This window comes from Malus domestica, chromosome 04 (genome assembly GCF_042453785.1).
Source record: "Malus domestica chromosome 04, GDT2T_hap1".
Classification (NCBI taxonomy): Eukaryota; Viridiplantae; Streptophyta; class Magnoliopsida; order Rosales; family Rosaceae; genus Malus; species Malus domestica.
Genome location: NC_091664.1, coordinates 1128496 through 1150980, shown reverse-complemented (window position 1 = coordinate 1150980; position 22485 = coordinate 1128496). Strand labels below are relative to the sequence as shown.

The window sequence follows — 22485 nt, the reverse complement described above, 5'->3', positions numbered from 1 at the left end:
TTCACAAATACATTTCTCTACTCCCAAAATGGAAGAGAATACTCCCCACACATCCAAAATCCTTGAAGCTTTGAAACTCTAAAGCTTTCAAGCATCCAACCTTCCAAATTCAAGCAAATCTCGAAGGATCAAGAAAGCCCTCTTCGTTCTTCGTCAAATCCTCATTCAAGATCAAGCCCTAACGGCCCTTGAAGAAATTCCTCCTTCAAGATCAAGCCCCAACGGCCCTTGAAGAACTTTCACCAATTCAAGATCAAGCCTCGATGGCCCTTGAAGAAAGTGTTCAACAAATCCACACAACTGTTCATCCTAAGATCAAGCCCCAACGGCCCTTTGGATCAACAACATCAACAAATCCACACAACTGTTCATCTTAAGATCAAGCCCCAACGGCCATTTGGATCAATAACATCAACAAATCCACACAACTGTTCATCCTAAGATCAAGCCCCGACGGCCCTTTTGGATCAACAACATCACCAAATCCACATAAATGTTCATCCTAAGATCAAGCCCCAACGGCCCTTTGGATCAACAACATCAACAAATCCACACAACTGTTCATCCTAAGATCAAGCCCCAACGACCCTTTGGATCAACAACATCAATAAATCCACACAACTGTTCATCCCAAGATCAAGCCCCGACGGCCCTTGGATCAACAATCATCCATCTTCAAGATCAAGCCCAAAAGCCCTCGAATATCCGTTCATCACTATTCTTCAAGATCAAGCCTAAAAGCCCTTGAAGATCCGTTCATCACCGTTATTCAAGATCAAGCCTCAACAGCTCTTGAAGAAACGCTCATCCTCAAGATCAAGCCCCAACGGCTCATTGAAGATCCGCTCAAATCCACCTTCAAGATCAAGCCCACGGCCCTTGAAGAATGTTCATCCTTAGATCAAGCCCAACGACCCTTTGGATCAATCGCACATCCACAAATCAACACCTTACGGAGATCGAATCAGAGGATCAAATTTGAGAGAGATTGTAACCCAAAATCATCAAAATACATAATATTATTTTGTGCACGTTGTTCTTGTTTTGTTTCAGGAATTTTCCGTGTTCACAAATTGGCACGCCCAGTGGGACAATCTCTACCTCTCATCTCTTTCTCCGTTCAAGGAATCCAAACACACCTCAAAGTCAATGGCATCAAGCAAGGGACAAGCCGTTCTCGCAATCACTGAGGGAAGGATCCTAAGCACTTCTGCTGCAAATGGACAATCCATTGGGGCCACAACCGCTCCTCAACATGCCACTTCAAAGTTGGTGCCGCTAAAAGAGCAAAGGGAGCATCAAAGGTGTGAGTCTGTCATCAACCTGACCTCGCTGAGGGCACCGAAGCATGCTGCTGAGGCACACAAGATGACATCCCAAAACAACCAACGACGTTCTTCGTCAGCATCTTGGATGTCTAAAGGAAAGTCACGTCTATTGGTTGCACAAGTCATGACCATCGGCGTTACCTCCATCGAAGAACAACTGGCTCAAATGAATGAAGCAATCGCAAGGCTAATCCGAACTGTGGAAGAAAAAGACTTGCAAATCGCTGCACTCGTCAGTCGACTGGAGCCACAGGACGGCGAGAACCCTAACCCAGAAGATGAGCCTACGGTGGAGAGAATCGATGTGAAGCCGGATCCAGACCAAGAAGCGGCACTCATGGGATCTCTTTCTATCCAGCAGTTGCAAGAGATGATTGCCAGCACCGTCAAGGCACAATACGAAGGGAGCTCAAATACCTCCGGGTTGTACTCAAAGCCTTATTCAAAGAAGATTGATGCCCTAAAGATGCCGAGGGGATATCAACCACCAAAGTTCATGCAGTTTGATGGAAAATGAAACCCAAAGCAGCACGTTGCACATTTCGTCGAAACTTGCAACAACGCGGGGACGGAGGGAGACTACCTCGCCAAGCAGTTTGTGCGCTCGCTGAAAGGAAACGCCTTTGAGTGGTACACAGACCTAGAGCCTGAGTCCATCAACAGCTGGGAACAGTTGGAAAGGGAATTCCTCAACCGCTTCTACAGCACCCGCCGCACTGTGAGCATGCTAGAGCTAACGAGCACAAAGCAGTGGAAGGACGAACCAGTCATTGACTACATCAACAGATGGCGCACTCTAAGCCTCAACTGTAAAGACAGGCTATCGGAAACCTCTTCAATCGAGATGTGCATCCAAGGCATGCAATGGGGTTTGCAATACATCCTTCAAGGCATTAAACCACGGACCTTCGAGGAATTGGCCACCCGCACCCATGACATGGAGTTGAGCATCGCCCATCATGGGAAGAAGGAACCGATCGCCGACTACAAGAACGACAAAATTCTTGAGACAAATGTGGAGAAGGCTACGTGGAAATCCACCAAGGAAGCAATGACAGTCAACACATCTCCCGTCAAAATCCCTACACGAGGCAAGGCGATTCAAGCTGAAGCTTTTCGTGATCAAAAGATGCGTAGACGCACTTTAAAGGAGCTTGAGGAGAAAACTTATCCATTCCCCGACTCTGATATGGTTGCCATGTTAGAAGACTTGCTGGAAAAGAAGGTGATCGGCTTGCCTGAGTGCAGACGGCTAGAAGAGATGAATCGCACCGACAGTCCAAGGTACTGTAAATTCCACCGCTTCATCAGTCATCCGACAGAAAAGTGCTTCGTGCTGAAAGATCTCATCATGAAGCTGGCTCAGAAAGGAATCATCGAGCTAGATCTTGACGATGTGGTGAAGTCAAACTATACCACCATCACTTCTGGCTCTTCCGACTCAAAATTTTTACCTCAACCTCAGGGGGCATCCTCCAAGACAAGCAAAGTTGAAGGATGGACTCAAGTCACTCCTAAGAAATTGCACAAGAAGCATACGTCTCCTCCACAAGTCCGCCAATCGGAAAGGGGGCAAAGCAGCTCTTGTCAACCTTCAAAGCAACGTGAACGTTTGAAGATGATGAAATTTCGACATATAGATCGTCCATCCCCATCACGATGTGCGATTCCTTTCCCAAAGACTTCTTCAATCACTCAGTCAAGGCTCCTTGCTATGAAGATTGTGAGGAACACCTCTCCAAAATTGCTTGACAAAATTCACAAATTCTCCTCGCCCGCACGAGTCTAAACTGCATGGCACAAAGCTCCTGGTCTGCACGAGCATAAAAGGCAACACCAATGCTCATTGTTCGCACGAGCCTAAACTGCACGAACCAATGCTCTTTGTTCGCACGAGCCTAAACTGCACGAACCAAAGCTCCTTGCCCGCACGAGTCTAAACTGCATGGCACAAAGCTCCTGGTCTACACGAGCATAAAAGGCAACATCAACGCTCCTGACCCGCACGAGCATAAAAGGCGACATCAACGCTCCTGGTCTGCACGAGCATAAAAGGCAACACCAAAGCTCCTGGCCCGCAAGAGCATAAACTGTGTACGGCAAAATCATCATCAAAATCACTGTTAAATTCATCACTCATTTGAACTACGTTATGGCTTGATCTCTTCTTTGGAAGGTACATAGGCGGCTCGAACATTCAATTTCGAGTTCAGTCATATCAAAATAAAAAAAATATATAAAAGTTTTATTAAAGAAAGTCAATTTTATTACAAAAGAATAAATAAATAAATACATATGTTATTATGTATTTACAAAAAAAAAACAAAAAACAAAAAAAACAAAACAAAACAAATGCATTGAGAGAAATAAAGTCCTTTTTTTTTTATTTTTTCTGGAAATTTTACATAAATTTGCATTATACATACTTAAAAAAAAAAATCAAAACAAATTTACAAGAGGGGATCTTCAAGGACGATCAGGTGCCGCCTCACCACTCGGCAGAGCTCCAGAAATGAGAGGCGCCGGAGGTTGACTGTTTGAAGCCACACCACTCGGCGGAACTCCAGGAAGAAGAGGAGCCAAAGGTTGATCATTTGGAGGTTCATTATAGCAGCTCCAGCCTTGTCAATAGGCCGGGGGACAGTGGAGAAGAAAATGCCTGAGGGCCTTGTGAACACTGAAAATTCCTGAAACGAAAGAGACAAGAACAACGTGCACAAACAAAATATTTGTATTTTGATGATTTTGGGTTACAATCTCTCTCTAATTTGATCCTCTGATTCGATCTCCATAAGGTGTGTATTTGTGGATGTTTCGTTGATCCAAGGACCGTCGAGGCTTGATCTTGGATGAACTGTTGGAAGTTTCTTCAAGGTCCGTGGGCTTGATCTTTGAAGGTGGATTTGAGCGGATCTTCAAGGAGCCATTGGGGCTTGATCTTGAGGATGAGTTTCTTCAAGGGCCGTTGAGGCTTGATCTTGAATAACGGTGATGAGCGGATCTTCAAGGGCTTTTGGGCTTGATCTTGAATAACAGTGATGAACGGATGAACACTTTCTTCAAGGGCCGTCGGGGCTTGATCTTGGAAGAACGATGAACGAAGAACGAAGAACGAAGAACACTTTCTTCAAGGGCCGTCGGGGCTTGATCTTGAATTGGTGGATGATTGTTGATCCAAAGGGCCGTTGGGGCTTGATCTTAGGATGAACGATGAATGAAGAATGAAGAGAGCTTTCTTGATTCTTCGGGGAACCTGGATGCTTGAGAGCTTCGGAGTTTCAGAGCTTCAAGAATTTTGCATAATGATTTTGGTTCCTAAATGAATGAAATGGGCTTGTATTTATAGAATTTTCCAAGGCCTAATTTTGAATATAATATCCCAGATGAAATAAGTCGTTTCTGCCAGGTGTTGACACGTGTCCTATTTGATGACTTTTCCAACTCATTTCAATTTTCGTTGAGTCACACGCTACGTGTAAAATTTATGTAATACATGAGCGTTGACACTTTGATTTATCGGTCAACATTTATTTACCGAAATTTCGATGTCTACAAATGCCCCCACTTCAAGGCGCTTCGTATACATGTGATTGTCACGTGTAGGAGATGCGTTTTGAAGTCCCTTACTGTAGATGTCGATCCAAGGACCGTTGAGGCTTGATCTTGAATTGGGCTGGAGATTTTTTCAAGGGTCGTCGAGGCTTGATCTTGAATTGGGCTTGAGATTTCTTCAAGGGCCGTTGAGGCTTGTTCTTGAACTTTTGTTTGAAATTTCTTCAAGGGCCGTCGAGACTTGATCTTGAAGGTTGAAATTGGGCCACAAGGAGCTTCATGTGGTAGATGATCTTTGGCTTTGGTAGTGGATGAATCAGCACGTATTTTGTTGCGCTTGTTGACTTTCCACAGCTTTGATCTTGAACTGGGTTGGAGGATTTTCTGGATTCCTCCAATTGTTGATTTTCCACAGCTTATTCTTGAACTAGGTTTTGATTCAAGGGTGGTAGACACTTGATCTTGAATCAGACTTGTGATTTCTTCCAGGGCCGTCGAGGCTTGATTTTGAATTTGGCTGAAAGCTTCTTCAAGGGCCGTTGAGGCTTGATTCTTGAAGGTTGACTCGAACATATGGCAAGCAGGCACGAGGTGAAGGTGACGACTTGTTATTTTGTTCAATCTTTCTAATCCACACCTGAGCAGTTTGGTCAGCGGTATGATCTTCAAGATTCATGGGCTCTTCTTCCAGTTGGTGACTTGATCTTTAAGGATTTGATTCAAGGGTGGTGAATCGGCACGTGCAGCCCACAACGCCTAGTAAGTCGACCCAAGAATTTGAGGGTCAAAACGAGTTCTTCATCTCAGACTCTTTCTGCCGAGATGACTGTGCATGCTGCATTCTTCTCTGCTTGTTTCTTCAGGCAGATATGGCAGCTTCTCGAGTTCTTCAGCTCGGACTCCTTCTGCTGAGTTGACTGTGCAGACTGCATTCTTCTCTGCTTGTTCCTTCTGCACCTTGTCTCCACATGCTGCAAGGTATCATTTTCACTTGCCTTATTTGTTCTCCAGGCAGATGTGGCAGCTTCTTTGGAAGTACAGCAGCAGTGGGAAACGAGTACTTGAGAGCAGTGCTAGGTAGGCAATCAGGGAAGGGTTCCAAGCAGTCGATTCCTTACCCGAGTTTGAGTGGAAGTTCCGGCATATTGTTTTCTTTATCCTTGTCTTTGTAGGTAAGAACAAGGATAAAGGAAAGGACAGGGAGAACGCATGATATGAGGTACTCTTGCTTTCTACCCTGGTGATATGAGATACTTTTGCTTTGGAGTCATTGGCTTGCGGAGGTACCCCAAGGAATAAGGAACATTGAATGACTCGAGAGGCTTCGTTGGGAAAGCATTTTTTTGGAGATGAAGAAAGGCTTTGTATGTCTGCCTTGCTATGGAAGGCGAAGGTAGACAATTATAGGAAGTTCTTTGATACCTGTAGAGGTACTATTCTTTCACTCGTGTCGGCAACTAACGCGTGATTGAACAGTAAACTTCACGTGCTTTCTCCTTCCCCGAAAATCTTCGACAAATTGCCCGTGATTTGCGCAAAGTTGAGCGTGCATGTGATAGGTGCTGACGCGGCTGAAGAAGACTGACGTCTCTTCGATATCTGGGATCGGCGTTTCGACAAACCACCCGTGATTTCCGCAAAACTGAGTTTACGTGTGATGGGTGCTGACGCGTCTGGAAAAGACTAGCCTCTCTTCGATATCTGGGATCGGCGTTTCGACAAACCACCCGTGATTTCCGCAAAGCTGAGTTTGCGTGTGATGGGTGCTGACGCGTCTGGAAAAGCAAGATACCTCTCCGATTTCTGAGCTTGCCTCTTTGATTTTTGAATTGGCCTCTTCGAATTCTGAGCTTGCCTCTTCGATCTCTGAAATCCCGTTGAGTGCTGATTTTTATAGAGGCACGCAGTTCGTTTCAAAGCACACTTGAATTTTCGCTTGCAGAAACTCCCTTCTTGCGCTTCTAAGATCTTGATCTGTCCGACCTCTTCTTTCTTCAACACCTTTGAAAATGTCTGGACCCTCCGACCGTCGTTTTGATTTGAACCTTGGTGAAGAGGCAGTCCCGCCTTCCCCCGACAACAAATGGCGCCCCTCATTCGTATCCTCTACTGGTCCTCTTACCGTTGGGGATTCGGTGATGAAGAATGATATGACCGCTGCGGTGGTGGCCCGGAACCTTGTCACTCCCAAAGATAGCAGACTGCTTTCCAAGCGGTCTGATGAGTTGGCTGTTAAGGAGTCTCTGGCCCTTAGTGTGCAGTGTGCGGGTTCTGTGTCCAACATGGCCCAACGCCTATTTGCTCGAACCCGTCAAGTTGAATCGTTGGCGGCTGAAGTGATGAGTCTCAAACAGGAGATCAGAGGGCTCAAGCATGAGAATAAACAGTTGCACAAGCTTGCACACAACTATGCCACAAACATGAAGAGGAAAATTGACCAGATGCAGGAATCTGATGGTCAGATTTTACTTGATCATCGGAGGTTTGTGGGTTTATTCCAGCAGCATTTACCTTCGTCTTCTGGGGCTGTACCGACTGCTGAGGCTTCAAACAGCCAACCTCCGACGCCTTCTCTTCCTGGGGCTCTGCCGAGTTGTGAGGCGCCACCTGATCGTCCTTGAATATCCCCTGTTGTAAATTTGATTTGATTTTTTTTTTAATTTATGTATTGTTGATGCACAAAATCAGCGAAGACTTTGGTACAACAGAAAGTGTTAGGTTTTATGACCTTCGCTTGGTTGCTTCGGTCACTAGTGAGGATAAGTACGTAAATGAATAGAGACAGAGAAGCAAACACAGGATGTACGTGGTTCACCCAGATTGGCTACGTCCACGGAGTAGAGGAGTTCTTATTAGTAGTGAAGGGCTTACACAAGTACAAAGGATCAAGCTCTCAATTTAGTGAGTTCTTGTGAATGATTTCACACAAAATGGCATTAGCCAATATTGTGGGGGAATGACCCCTATTTATAGAAAAACTTGTAGCTTTGTCACATTGACATGTGTCATGTTATGATTGGTTCTTGATGTCGACACGTGCTGCGCTCTGATTGGCTTCTAATCTTGACACGTGTCGAGTAGTGATTGGCCTCCTGGTCGGAGGGGAACTCTTCTGGGTCCTTGACAGTATAGCGTTGGCCGGTGCTCGGTAGTTTCGGGATTGGTCAAGTATGGTACAAACAGTGCTCCCCTAAGTTCCCGAGTGAGGGAAACTCCTCGGTTGGGGACTTGCAAGATCCAATCCCTTGAGTAATCACGAAACTTCTAAGTACCGAAGTGTGGTCTGATCTTCATCTGCCCTTCTCTGGAAGTACCTTTCCTCCATCCGGGAATGGTGTATTTAGCTGATGTTGACGCACAAGGTAATGTATCAATTTCACTTGAAGCTTAGTTGTAGTTTCGGGCTTAGTCAAGTGTGATACAAACCCTATAGTAGGAGTCCCCCAAGTCGCCGAGCTAAGAGATCTGCCGAAAGAGGTGACAGACAAGGTAAGCAGTCAAACTTCCAAGTAAGCAACCCATGATCAGAGGTTTGACTTCGGCTTCCGGTTGATTGTTCTCCTTCTCCTTGTCTCTCATTCAACTGCCAGGATAAGGAGAAGCAAATGGATAAGAGATGATATGAGATACTTTTGCTTTTGAAGAAGTAACTTTCCACAGGCTTATTCTTGAACTGTGCTGGAGGGTTTTCTGGTGCCCTTTAGAGTATAAGGCCGACTTAAAAATTTGAGGGTCAAAACAAGTCCATCAAATCTAGAGTACGTTCGACCTTGATGATATGGGATACTTTTGCTGTTGACGGAATAATGAATGTGGTATGGAAAGGTGTCGTGCTGTAGTGATCTGTTTCAGCTCACCGTTGAACCTTCTGCTTCAATCTTTTGCATGGCAGAAGTGGTGTGCAACCTTTGCATTTAAATGGTCCTTCAGAACATTCCTTCATAGTGACTCATCCACGCTTGGCAGCTTCAGTGTAAAGAGCCAATATCTGATCAACTGTCATGAGGTATTTGCCGGTGGAATTCGTGACCTTGACAGCAGTTGAGGATGAGTACTCGAGAGCAATGCTAAGTAAGCAACCAGGCAAAGGCTCCAGGCAGTCAGTTCCAAATTGGAGGTTTGATTTCAGGTTCCGACTGACTGCTCTCTTTCTCCTTGTCCTGCAGGTGTGGACAAGGACAAAGACAAAGACAAAGATAGAGAGAAAGCATGATATGGGATACTCTTGCTTTCGACCCTGATGATATGAGATACTCTTGTTCTTGGTGTGGCTTATTTGCTGAGGTATTATCGGGGGGAAATAAAGCTGAGTATTTCGAGAGGTTATGTTGAGGGTGCCTTTTCGAATGCGAGAAAGGGTTGAGCATTTTTGCAGGTTTGCCTGTCCGTTGAGGAGGGAGGTCAATGTATATAGGGATTTCCCAATAACAAGTAGTAATGCTATTCCTTTACCCTTCTTGCCAGCTTCATGTGTTTTAATTTTGTCAGAGCACTTTGAAAAAGTGGTATGTGGTATCTGGAAAGCTGATATTACGTGTGAAGATTACAGACAAGCTTTATCTAAGGAAATCTGGCTCTCGAAGTTCTGAGAGTTGTGCCTCTTCGGTTTTCGAACAAGCAATCCCGTCGAGGATCTGACTCTCGAGATTCGGAAAACGGTGCTACTCCGGTTTTTGAGAAAGTAATTATGTTGGGAGTCTTTTCTCGAATGTGAGTAAAGGTTGGACGTTCTTGCCAACCTGTCTTGCCGCAAAACACGGAGGTCGACACACATAGGGACTTTCCAGTTGTCAAGCAGTGGTGCTGTTCCTTTACCCTTATGGGTAATAGTAGGGTAGCTGGAACTTCGAAATTCTCGTGCCTAAACTTTGTCAGAGATCTTTGACAAAGTTATATGTGGTACCCGAGGAGTTGATGGTGCATATGGAGAGCGGTGATTGAACAGTAAGATTCACGTGCTTTCTACTTCACCAGAAATCTTCGACAGATTGCCCGTAATTTCCGCAAAGCTGATTGTGCATGTGACAGGTGCTGACGAGGCTGAAAAAGCAGGTGTTTCTTCGATTTCTGATATCGGCCCTCGTGGTCTCTGAGCAGCCCAGCTTTTGAGAAAGCAAACGCCTCTTCGATTTCTGAGATCGGCCCTCGTGGTCTCTGAGCAGCCCAGCTTTTGAGAAAGCAAACGCCTCTTCGATTTCTGAAGCTCCGTCGAGTGCAGATTTTTATAGAGGCTGGCATTAAGTTCCACAGCACACTTGAATCTCTACCAGTAGAAGCTCATTTCTTGCACTTCTAAGATCTTGATTTGTCTGACCTCTTCCTTCTTCAACACATTTGAAAATGTCTGGACCCTCCGACCGTCGTTTTGACTTGAACCTTGGAGAAGAGACAGCCACGCCTTCTCCAGACAACATATGGCGCCCATCCTTCATATCCCCTACTGGTCCTCTTACCGTTGGGGATTCTGTGATGAAGAATGATATGACCGCTGCAGTGGTGGCCAGGAACCTTCTCACTCCCAAAGATAACAGACTACTTTCCAAACGGTCTGATGAGTTGGCTGTTAAGGACTCTCTGGCTCTTAGTGTTCAGTGTGCAGGTTCTGCGTCTAATATGGCCCAACGCCTATTTGCTAGAACCCGCCAAGTTGAATCATTGGCTGCTGAAGTGATGAGTCTCAAACAAGAGATTAGAGGGCTCAAGCATGAGAATAAGCAGTTGCACCGGCTCGCCCATGACTATGCTACAAACATGAAGAGGAAGCTTGACCAGATGAAGGAATCTGATGGTAAGGTTTTACTTGATCATCAGCGGTTTGTGGGTTTGTTCCAAAGGCATTTATTGCCTTCGTCCTCTGGGGCTGTACCTAGTAATGAAGCTTCAAATGATGAACCTCCAATGCCTCCTCCTTCTGGGGTTTTGTCAAGTACTGAGGCTCCGGATAACCACCCTCCGGTGCTTTCTCTTTCTGGGGCTCTACCGACTGCTGAGACTTCCCCTAAGCAACCTTTGTGAAGGCTCCCTTTTGTTTGTTTATTTTGACTCATGTATATGTACATATTTGTGGCTTATCGAAAATATTAATAAATAAGCTTTGCTTCATTTCAACATATTGTGTTAAATACACCAAAGCCTTCTTCATAAAGTTCTTTGAATTTTTTGCTTTTGTTGAAACCTGTATTGTTGAAGCTTTGTGAGTGAAGCATGTAGTTTGAGGTAGTGTTCCCTTAATTTCCCGAGTGAGGAAAACTTCTCGGTTGGAGACTTGAAAAATCCAAGTCACTGAGTGGTTGTGAGACTGCCGAGTATCAAGGTGCAGTAGCATATGGTGGGAGTCCCTCAAGTCTTCAGGCGAAGAGAGTTGCCGAATGAGGTGTCTCGCGTGTTACTAATTTGTCAAAGTAACGAATTCTTGTTTCGATGTCACACATTCGTATATGCTTTATCTAAAAATATTTCCAACTTTTGTGTGTTTGATGCTGCATGCTATTGACTAGACAAGATCAAGTGCAATTAGTGGCTTTTCTCTCTTTTTCATCTTTTCTTTGGTGGAATTGCTTTTCGTTTCCACTAATCAGCCTGAGTGGATGCAAGATAACACCTTTCTCTATAGCTCAGATTGCAAAGTCGTCTTCATGAAAGTTTTTCCTTATCTTGTGAACTACAACATATCCAAATTTGAGATCCATCGGAGTAGTACAACTTCAGAAATTCAAGTATGATGAGTAACTGTTCATCAATGTTCTGTTAATCCGTCAGACTTGTTGTGAGCTTCGAAACTCCATTTTCTCTTGTTCAGATCAACATACTTTCTTCATCGAAGTTGTTCCTTAACTTGTGAACTAAAACATATCCAAATTTGAGGTCCCTCGGAGCAGTATAACTCCAGAAATCCAGGTATGATGAGTGACTGTTTATCATTTGTCTGTCAACCCGTCAGATTTGTTGTGAGCTTTGAAACTCTATTTTCTCTTGCTCAGATCAGCATGATTTCTTCATTGAAGTTGTTCCTCAGCTTGTGAACTACAACATATCCAAATTTGAGATCCCTCGGAGCAGTATAACTCCAGAAATCCAGGTATGATGAATGACTGGTTATTATTTTTCTGTCAACCCGTCAGATTTGTTGTGAGCTTCGAAACTCCATTTTCTCTTGTTCAGATCGGTATGCTTTCTTCATTGAAGTTGTTACTCATCGACTCTTTCATAACATATCAAAAATTCAGGATGAACTAACGGTTAAATATTTCCAGATCTTCGAAACATCACAACAGCTTCGAAATCTGCAAGAAGCCGACTATCATGTTTGGAGCTTCAACACTTTAATTTCCGTCGCTCAAACAGAAATGGTTCCTTCTTGAAAGTTGTTCATATGCTCAAGAACTATAGGGTGTCCAAAATTCAGCTCCATTGGAGAAGAGCAGAGGTTGCAGAAATTTGATAGATGAAAGGAGGCGGAAGAGGGAGAGAGAGAAAAAGTTTCTTGGGTTGGATTTCTATTTTGGGGCAGATTCTAATTTTTGTAGCACCTTCATTATTGATGAATTGCTTGTACTTTTGTCCATTATGAAACTTGGGACTTTGGCTTGTTGTTGGATCTATTATAATATGTTTGGGAACATATATAAGTGAATAAATAAGAAGGAAAATTTTGGGCCCTTGTGGGTGTAAAACAAAAAATGTTTATGTTTACCCAAGTGTTTTTGTACAAGTTCAAGGGCATCTTGGGTTTTGTGAACAAAATTTGTTTATTTGGAGCAAGGTTTTGTGTTGAAGCTTTGTAGGTGAAGCTTTGGTGTTGAAGCTTTCTAGGTGAAGCTTTGATGGTGAAGCTTTGTAGGTGAAGCTTTTTTAAGTGAAGCTTTTCGGGTGAAGTTTTTTTTTTGGGTGAAGCTTTGTGGGTGAAGCTTTGGAGGTGAAGCTTTTCGGGTGAAGTTTGTTGGGTGAAGCTTTTTAGGTGAAGCTTTGTGGGTGAAGCTTTTTAGGTGAAGCTTTGTGGGTGAAGCTTTGTGAGTGAAGCTTTGGAGGTGAAGCTTTTTGGGTGAAGCTTTTTAGGTGAAGCTTTGTGGGTGAAGCTTTGGAGGTGAAGCTTTTCGGGTGAAGCTTTTTGGATGAAGCTGTTTTTTTTTTTTTTTTTTTTTTTGGCGCTTGACACGGTCTTCATTTGCTTGTTTTGTAGTGACTGTGGAAGACGGATTGCTTTCTGATTGAGAAGGGTTCCGGCATCGCTTGCTATGAATGTAAAAGAGTGAGGGCTGAGTTGGCTAAATTACCTCTTTATTGAATTCATTGCCAAATGGCCTTCATTACATAGGATGCCGAACGGCTATAGCTCAACACTTGTACATCGTGAGTCTATTTGTAGTAGTACTTCAAGTGATCAGCATTCCATGGATGGCCAAGGGTCTTGCCATCGGAGCTTCTAAGTGTGTAAGAGCCAGGGCGACTGATGCCAATGACTTCATACGGTCCATCCCAGTTTGGACTAAGTGTGCCTTCACTCGGGACTCTGTCGCAGAGTAATCTTTTCTTTAAGACCCAGTCTCCTATTTTGAAAGAACGAGGCTTGACCCTAGAGTCATAATAGTTGGAGATGCGCTGCTTGTAGGCGACATTCCTCAAGTGAGCTTGGTTTCTGTGTTCCTCGACTAAATCCAAGTTGAGGGTGAGTTGTTTGTCATTTTCACTTTGAATGTAGTTCTGGACTCGGAATGTTGCTTGCTCGAGCTCAACAGGGACAACCGCCTCTGTGCCAAAGGCAAGTGAGAATGGAGTTTCTCCTGTTGAAGTCCGATATGAAGTGCGATATGACCAAAGAACTTGGGGTACAAATTCTGGCCAACAGCCTTTAGCTTTGTCCAAGCTGGTTTTCAAAGTGCACTTGATTATTTTGTTGATGGCCTCAACTTGTCCATTAGACTGGGGATGAGCTGGAGAGGCAAAGCATAAGTTGATGTTGAACTTAGAGCAGAACAACCTGAACTTCTTGTTGTCAAACTGTCGCCCATTGTCAGTGACTATCGCATTGGGAATGCCGAATCTACAAAGGATGTTCTTCCACATGAAGTCTTCTATCTTTGCCTCAGTAATGGTTGCCAAGGGTTCTACTTCGGCCCACTTTGTGAAGTAGTCCACTGCAACGACTGCGTAACAGACTTTGCCCTTCCCTGCCAGCATTGGGCCGATCAAATCAAGTCCCCACTGGGCGAAGGGCCAAGGGCTGATCATAGGAGTAAGAGGCTCTGGAGGGGAATGAGGAATAGTTGCATATCGTTGACATTTGTCACATGAGCGGGATACTTTGATGGCATCCTGGTGGAGTGTTGGCCAGTAATATCCTTGGCGAAAAGTCTTGTGTGCTAGGGACCGAGATCCAGCATGATCTCCACAGACTCCCTCATGTATTTCCCGAAGGACGATTTCCGCCTCGGCAGGCGTAAGACACCTTAAGTATGGCAGGCTAAAACCTCGCTTATAGAGTTGATCATTGATGATCAGGTAGCGGGTAGACTTGTATCGAATTTGCTTAGCCTGGACTTTATCATTTGGGAGGGTGCCATGAGCAAGGAAATTATAGATCGGGGTGATCCAACTATCCCCCTGTTGTAAGTTGCATACTTCTGCGGCCATGGTGCTTGGTGTTGCCAACAGTTCGACATGAATTTTTCTTCCAATCTTGTCTTCCACAGCTGAGGCGAGGCGAGCCAGGGCGTCTGCATGACTGTTTGCCGCTCGAGGAACTTGGGTGATCTGGTAGTGGAAGTGCTTGAGCAAAAGTTGTGTTTGCGCAAGATATGCTGCCATAGAGCTGTCCTTAGCATCAAAGTTGTTGGTAACCTGGTTGACCACTAATTAGGAGTCACTGAAAATATCAATTTGTTTAACCCCGAGGTGTTTGGCCAAACGTAATCCTGCTAGAAGGGCTTCATACTCGGCCTCATTGTTTGATGCCTTGAATTTGAAACGAAGAGCATACTCCATTGCTACTTTGTCGGGCGTAGTCAAGACTAGTCCCGCTCCACAGCCCTGTTGGTTGGATGAGCCATCAACATACAGACTCCATGCTGGGGTTGTTGGTTCTATCTTCTGAGCTTCCGGGGGTAATGAAGCCACTGCTTCAGGTGTAGAAGCAATGTCAACCGGATATGTGAAGTCGGCAATGAAGTCTGCCACTGCTTGGCCCTTCTCAGCTGGCTTTGGTTGGTAGGAGATGTCAAACTCACCCAACGCTATTGCCCATTTGATCATTCGCCCTGAAGTGTCAGGACTTTGGAGTATCTGTCGAAGAGGATAATTGGTAAGCACGATGATGGAGTGCGCTTGGAAGTAAGGGCGGAGTTTTCGAGCAGACATGACCAATGCCAGAGCCAATTTCTCAATGTTAGAGTACCGTGTCTCCGCATCTTGTAAGGCTTTGCTAGCGTAGTAGACAGGTCGCTCAATATTCCCATCCTTTCGAATGAGAACGGAACTTACGGCTGAAGCTGATACCGATAGGTAGATAATGAGAATGTCTCCTACCTCGGGCTTGGAGAGTAGAGGGGCTTTACTCATGTACTCCTTGAGGTTTTTGAATGCCTCGGCACATTCATCAGTCCATGTAATGTACTTCCTACTTCCCTTAAGTGCTTTAAAAAAGGGAGCACATTTGTCTGTGGCCTTAGAAATGAACCTGGTTAAGGCTGCCACCTTGCCAGTAAGGCTCTGGATGTCCTTTGAAGTTACCGGTTCCTTCATGTCGAGGATTGCTTTGATCTTCTCGGGATTAGCTTCAATGCCTCGTTGGCTAATCATGAAACCTAAGAATTTGCCAGAGCCTACGCCGAAGGCACATTTGTTGGGGTTTAACCTCATTCGATACCTCTTCAAAATAGTGAAAGTTTCAGATAGGTTGGTGATGTGTTGGTCAGCATGTTTGCTCTTGACTAACATATCATCAACGTAAACTTCCATGCTCTTCCCAATCTGCTCGGCGAACATTGAGTTGACTAGTCTCTGATAAGTCGCTCCTGCATTCTTTAGGCCGAAAGGCATGACTTTATAGCAGTATAGTCCTCTGTCGGTAGTGAAGGCTGTGTGTTCTTGATCCGAAGGGTTCATGAGGATTTGGTTGTATCCTGAGTAAGCATCCATAAAGCTCAGGAGTTCACACCCGGCCGTAGAGTCTATAAGTCTGTCAATAAGAGGAAGAGGGAAGCTATCTTTCGGACACCCTTTGTTTAGGTCGGTGTAGTCAACACACATTCTCCACAAGACCTTTTGAAGCAAAAGACTTTCTTTGGTCGGATTTTTCTTAACAAGGACCACATTTGCTACCCATGTCGGGTAATTGACTTCGCGGACAAAGCCTATGCCTTTGAGTTTTTCAACTTCTGCTTTCATTGCCTCGTATCGTTCAGCGTCATAAGATCTTCGCTTCTGTCTCACCGGCTTGATCTTGGGGTCAATACTCAAACGATGACAGATGACATCGGGAGAGATGCCTGGCATGTCCTCGTATGACCAGGCGAAGACTTCAGTGTTCTCTTTCAAAAAAGATATCAATGCTAACCGAAGGGGTGGTGACAATGTGGTGCCAATCTTCACCATGCGATCTGGATAATCTCTTGAGATAGGTACCTTCTCTAACTCTTCAGCAGGTTGGGCTTGCTGGGTGAAAGAGTCATCTCGAGGATCATCAGGTTGATTGTTGCTATCAGGAAGATCCAAGTTCGCTTCATCTAGGCTGGTCTTTGTGACTTGGTCATGTACAGACAGGGTTTCCTTGGGTCCGGGCAAGTGTTGTTGCTTAACTGAAGTGTTGTAACATGATCGTGCACTAAGCTGATTTCCTCTGATGTAGCCGTTGCCATGGGGGGTTGGAAATTTCATCAACAGCATATGCGTGGATACCATAGCCTTGAGATCATTGATGCCTGTGCGCCCAAAGATGACATTGTATGCCGTTGGGCAGTCAACCACTAGGAAGTTAGTGGTAATGGTAGCCGTGTAAGGGCCTGTACCAATAGTAAAGGGTAAATGTATGCTCCCTAAGGGTTGCACGATATCACCGGAGAAGCTTATCAGAGGAGAAATCGAGCGATCGAGCAAGTGTTCAGCTACACTGAGTGCCCTGAAAGCTTCGGCAAACATGAAAGTTGGCTATGTGAGCCTCCACGATCAATGGGTCGTTATGAGGGTAGATGATGCCTCTTTCTTCCTCAGGGTAGAAACATATCGGATCCCAGTTAGGCTTTTGATACTTCCCTCCCCTGATGTCTTCCACGTGAAACACTTGGTGACCAGGCCTCAGAATTCGTTCACTGTTTTTCATGGCCCTATTGGAAGATTCAGATATGGGTGTGCCGCCGCTTATGGAATATATGACATTCACCTGGCGTTGGTTACGGTTATCCCTTTGAGGGTGAAGGAGGAATTGATCAATTTTTCCTTCTCGTGCCAAAGCTTCAATACGATCACGGAGGATGATACATTTCTCGCTATCATGGCCGTTATGCTCATGGTAGCAACAAAACATGCCCGCGTTATTCGGGGGCGTGTAATCTGGGTGCCTCGGCTTTGGCTTTGGTATCAGGTGAGCTATGCTGGGGTAAATGGCCGCGCATGTGGCATTCAAGGGCGTGTATGTCTCATACCTTGGGGTAGGGGGTATCTTGACGCGGGTTTGACCCACTGCATTGACTGCCTGGGGGCGAGCGTTATTGTGGCGATACCCTTGGTTATCGGGATAGTGTCCCTTACTCTTTTTACTGAAATGAGAGTGGTGAGGATGGAAATCCTTCCTCTTGCCTTGAAATTGATATGTCTGTTGATTCGGCGAAGCATTATGCAAGGCATGGGGAGGTGCCACTGCTGTTTGGAAAGTCGAGGTCTTCTCATTTAGGTGAGTCTGGCTTCCACCTCCCACTTGTTGATAAAGGATGGTTGTAGGGGGTTTCTCCTGATATGTCTTTGCCTCGGCGGAGGCATGGTTATAAGCCTGCGCCATCACCTCAGAGTAAGTCTTCCAAGTATTGGCATTGATCATGTATTTAAAGAAACAATCACGTAGGCCTGCCGTGAAGGCTTTGAGGGCAGTCTTGTCGTCTGCCTCGGCACACCGGGAGTATTCATGGCTGAAGCGGCCAGCATACATACGTAATGACTCGTCTGGCTTATGGCGGATAGTGTACAGGTCATCTGCAGAGTGCAAGCGATCGGTTTGGAAAATGTGTTGGGAAACAAATAGTTTCCTCAATTCCTCAAATGAGTCTACCGTCTCAGGTGTAAGACGACAATACCAATTTTGAGCTCCGCCAGAGAGGGTGGAGGGGAAGAGAAGACATCGCTCTTCGTCGGTGTGCATCCGGTATGCCATGGTGGACTCAAAGAGGTTAAGGTGCTCAATCGGGTCCTCTTTTCCAGTATAAAGTTGCAAGCCAAGCTTTTGCTTTGTCTTTGCTTGAAGGGGGGTGTTGAGGATCCTCCTTGTAAGAGGGCCAGGCCTGGGTTGGTTCCAGTCAGGTATTTCAGCCTGACGTTCAGCCTTCAACTTGTTTACTTCCTCAAGAAGTTGTAGGACAAGGGGGTCCTGAGCGGAGTTATGTGTCACTGGAGCTTTCTTTCGTAAATCTCCATCTCCTATTGGAATTAGGAAGGTTTGATCAAGGGCATGTGATTTTTCCCTGGACTCGCTGTACTGGCTTCCAGGGTATGTCTGTCGGAACACCTCTGAGTCCCCTGTACCCTCATGTCTCTCTAGGACTTGTTGCCCCTTCCCCAAATTGGTGGCTGGCTTGGGCCGTGGCAGGGGACCGAGTCTCTCAGAAATCCTTGGGTCATTAATCTTTGAGCTTATATGGATGGAATTCTCTCGACGTTGCTTCAGGAAATCCCGACAATCGCGAAAGACGGCTTTCGATCCTTCTGCCCCTTCAGCAAAGAGGTGTCTCCCTCCACTTCTCATGGTTCGGGTCGAAGCAACTGGGTTAAGAGAAGCCTCATGTTGATTATCAAGTCGAGGGGTAATCTGTTCCCTATCAGGGATATCTATGTCGAATGCATGTGACCCTCCATGTTGGAGGGCACCCAGTTGATGGTTGACTTCCACGGGGGCAACAAGCTCGCGTGTCTGAGCTTGCCTAGCTTCGTGGAGTGTCTCGAAGAGCTTCTCATATTGCTCCTGGAGGACCTCATTCCTCATTGCTATCTTGTTGTTCTGAGCTTCCAACTCATCGACTTTAGCTTGAAGAAGAACTCGTTTTCCTTCCTTCTTTCGTTGTTTCGCACTATGTGCAAGGGGGGTGTCATTCTGTGTGCTGTGGCTTCCTTCGCTTCCCATGTTGGAGAGGGATGCCTGGTCAAAAGAAAGTGTACGAATGATAGAAACCAGCTTGACACAGCTGAAGAGAGTAGGAATAAGTGTCGTTTCCCACAGACGGCGCCAAATGTTGATGCACAAAATCAGCGAAGACTTTGGTACAACAGAAAGTGTCAGGTTTTATGACCTTCGCTTGGTTGCTTCGGTCACTAGTGAGGATAAGTACGTAAATGAATAGAGACAGAGAAGCAAACACAGGATGTACGTGGTTCACCCAGATTGGCTACGTCCACGGAGTATAGGAGTTCTTATTAGTAGTGAAGGGCTTACACAAGTACAAAGGATCAAGCTCTCAATTTAGTGAGTTCTTGTGAATGATTTCACACAAAATGGTATTAGCCAATATTGTGGGGGAATGACCCCTATTTATAGAAAAACTTGTAGCTTTGTCACATTGACATGTGTCATGTTATGATTGGTTCTTGATGTCGACACGTGCTGCGCTCTGATTGGCTTCTAATCTTGACACGTGTCGAGTAGTGATTGGCCTCCTGGTCGGAGGGGAACTCTTCTGGGTCCTTGACAGTATAGCGTTGGCCGGTGCTCGGTAGTTTCGGGATTGGTCAAGTATGGTACAAACATGTATAATGCAAATTTATGTAAAATTTCCAGAAAAATGAATAAAATGGACCTTCTATTTCTCTCTATGCGTTTATTTATTTATTTATTTATTATTATTTTTTTTCTTGTTTTTTTTTTCTTTTGGTGCTGGATGCACCAAGTTCCATCATTTTATTTATTTATTTATTTATTTTATTTTTTTACAATTTTTTTTTTCTTTCTGCACATGGTGCCCATGCACCACCAGAAATTTTTGATCTGCCATGGGGCTGTACCCCATCTTTCATCCACCATTCCTCTTTTTTTCACGTGGTGCCAGATGCACCACCACCTTTTTTTTTTTTTTTTTTTTTTTTTTATTGTATTTCTTTCTGTATAAATTAGGATGGTAGGTAGAGGAATTTGCAGGGAGTAGAGCAAGGAGGACGGAGAAGATGGTGCTTCGAGCTTCACGACCGGCTAGTCGTTTGACGGCGGTTGTTGAAGTCATTGGCAGCTGCGAGGCAAGAGACGGAAGAGGTGGAGGTGACCTTGACGTCGAATCCAGCTAGAACCCAGAGCATAGTCGGGTTGGAGTCAAGCTTGAAGCCGGGAGCGGAGCATTATGGCGGAGATGGGAGACCCGAGTCAGTCCTCACTGGCCAGAACGTCATCGTGAAAGTTATCAAAAAGAAAAAGGTCACTGGCACCAAACTCATGCCCAACATCAACAAACTCCATGAGGTCCTCGCCTCTAAGGCACAACGACTGCACAAGTATTGCACAGTCACTGCACACCCGTGGCACTATCTGCCGTCGCGGAGGAAGATGAGAGCAGACGGGCAAACCACCACTCATTGCATACAATTTCGTTTATTTCCTCCTCTGCATTTAAGATCTGCTTCAACACTTGAACTAGATTATGTTTCTTCTGATTCAAAACCTGCAGCTTCTCCTCAACTTCTATCAGATTTAGGGTTTTCCTTGAATCGATGCAGCTGCTACAACGAGCGATTTTACCAGGCACACCCACCTCAGAATCTTCATCCAAGTCCAGGTGAAAGTGAAGTTGGGCATTTTTTTTTTTTTTTGGAATGTACATCTCTATCGGGAAGTAGACTGTCAGTGGTCAAAAGGAGGCTGCTCCGAGCAATCCCAGGAAGTCGTTGAAGAACGGGAGCGATTTCGAACTGGGCGGCGAAGTCGAGGTCCACGAAGTACCGGCTCTGCCACATGGAGGAGCCCGATTGGACAGGAACGACGTCGATGAACTCGTAGCTCCCGGAGGTGATGTTGCCGGAGGAGGTCCATTTCGTCTTGCAGATCGCCGCATTGTGTCCCTGAGAGTCAACTGCTCCCTGAAAGTCTTCCGAAAGAGCTTCTCCCTCTCCCTTCTCCGCCGGCCGGAAAATCGCCCCAGGTGATGACTTGAAGATCTTGCGGCGATTCTGGAGGAGGAAGTCGAGGGCTTCTTCGAAGGTGAACATGGGTTGGGTCGACCCGTCTTTCAATCTCCGGGTGAAGAGGAGGCTGAGGAAGAGCACGACCAGGGCGCAGTGGGACCGGGGCGAGCTCATCGGACTGCAGGAGCTTTCCACTTTTCACTTTCTCTTTCTCTGTACAGGCTCGGAACTTGGAAACAATTTCCCGATGTAAGCTTATTTACTGTTCTTCCTCGGCGGAGTGACGAAAGCGGAGAGGGAGGATGAGGTACATCAGAGTAAAGCTTACCGATGTTCTGGAGGGTCGAATCTGATTGGGAGATTACGAGAGCAAGCACCAAAGGAGATGGGACAGATGTGTTGTAATTTATCACCAATTAAACAGCTGGAATCATCATGAATTACCAGATCGTCATCACCTCGTCCAGATTGATCCGACATAGGATGCTCAGATGACACAGATTCAACATCCACATTAAATTCATTCCCTGCCTTCTCAGACATTGCAAAAGCAGCATCCAATTTTCCAACTTCACCTGGAACAGGCCCAAGATACACACGCTGCATGATCTTCCCAACCTTCTTGTCTACTTCATGAAGATTACCCACTTCATCACTTGCCAACATGCCACCATCTTCTTTTCCAATCTTCCAGAGACATTCCACGGTGACTGACTCATTTTTTTTTGGCCCATTATGATTGTCGGCAACAAGCTTGTTGATTGCCTTATCACTCAATACAGACTTGCCATCATCGACTTCCTTGACTCTACCAGCAGTGTCCACTGATATTGGTTCTCTTTTACTGGATAATTGTCTCTGCCGCCGCTGATATTTTAACTTTCGTGAGCTGAACAACAATAAAAGTCTTCGGACCTGAGCTTTGGAGAGACCGAAACGAAACTTCCAATTTGAAAAGTAGTTATCTTTGATTGCGCCACTGAATTTAGGTTCTGAAAGCGAATGACAACGCCAAATAAGCTTCATTTTTACCTGAGCAGGAAACTGCCTTCCTGATGAATTGTATGCAGAAGGCGAAATATTCATTTCACCATCAGAGCATGCTTGAAAAAAACACCATGAAGTTCTCTCATCTCGAATTCAAACAGAAACAAAATCATTCCAGTTTTAATCTGCTTCACAAATTGGCCTTGTGAAGATGGAAGGCCAAACAGTCTCCGTTCAAAACACTCATCTATCGTTGCACTGCTTGACATGAAAATTGCACCATACTCCGGATATAACCCGCGAAAACAATCCTCCT

General features: G+C 45.3%; 1 long non-coding RNA gene across 1 annotated transcript; it reads left to right on the top strand.

Moving 5' to 3' along the window:
• The first annotated feature begins 11489 nt into the window (after nucleotides 1–11489).
• Nucleotides 11490–12538, top strand: LOC139195115 (uncharacterized). The gene is made up of 3 exons (XR_011579753.1): nucleotides 11490–11777; nucleotides 11861–11958; nucleotides 12134–12538. It is a non-coding gene; the product is annotated as an uncharacterized lncRNA (long non-coding RNA).
• Nucleotides 12539–22485: the final 9947 nt, after the last annotated feature.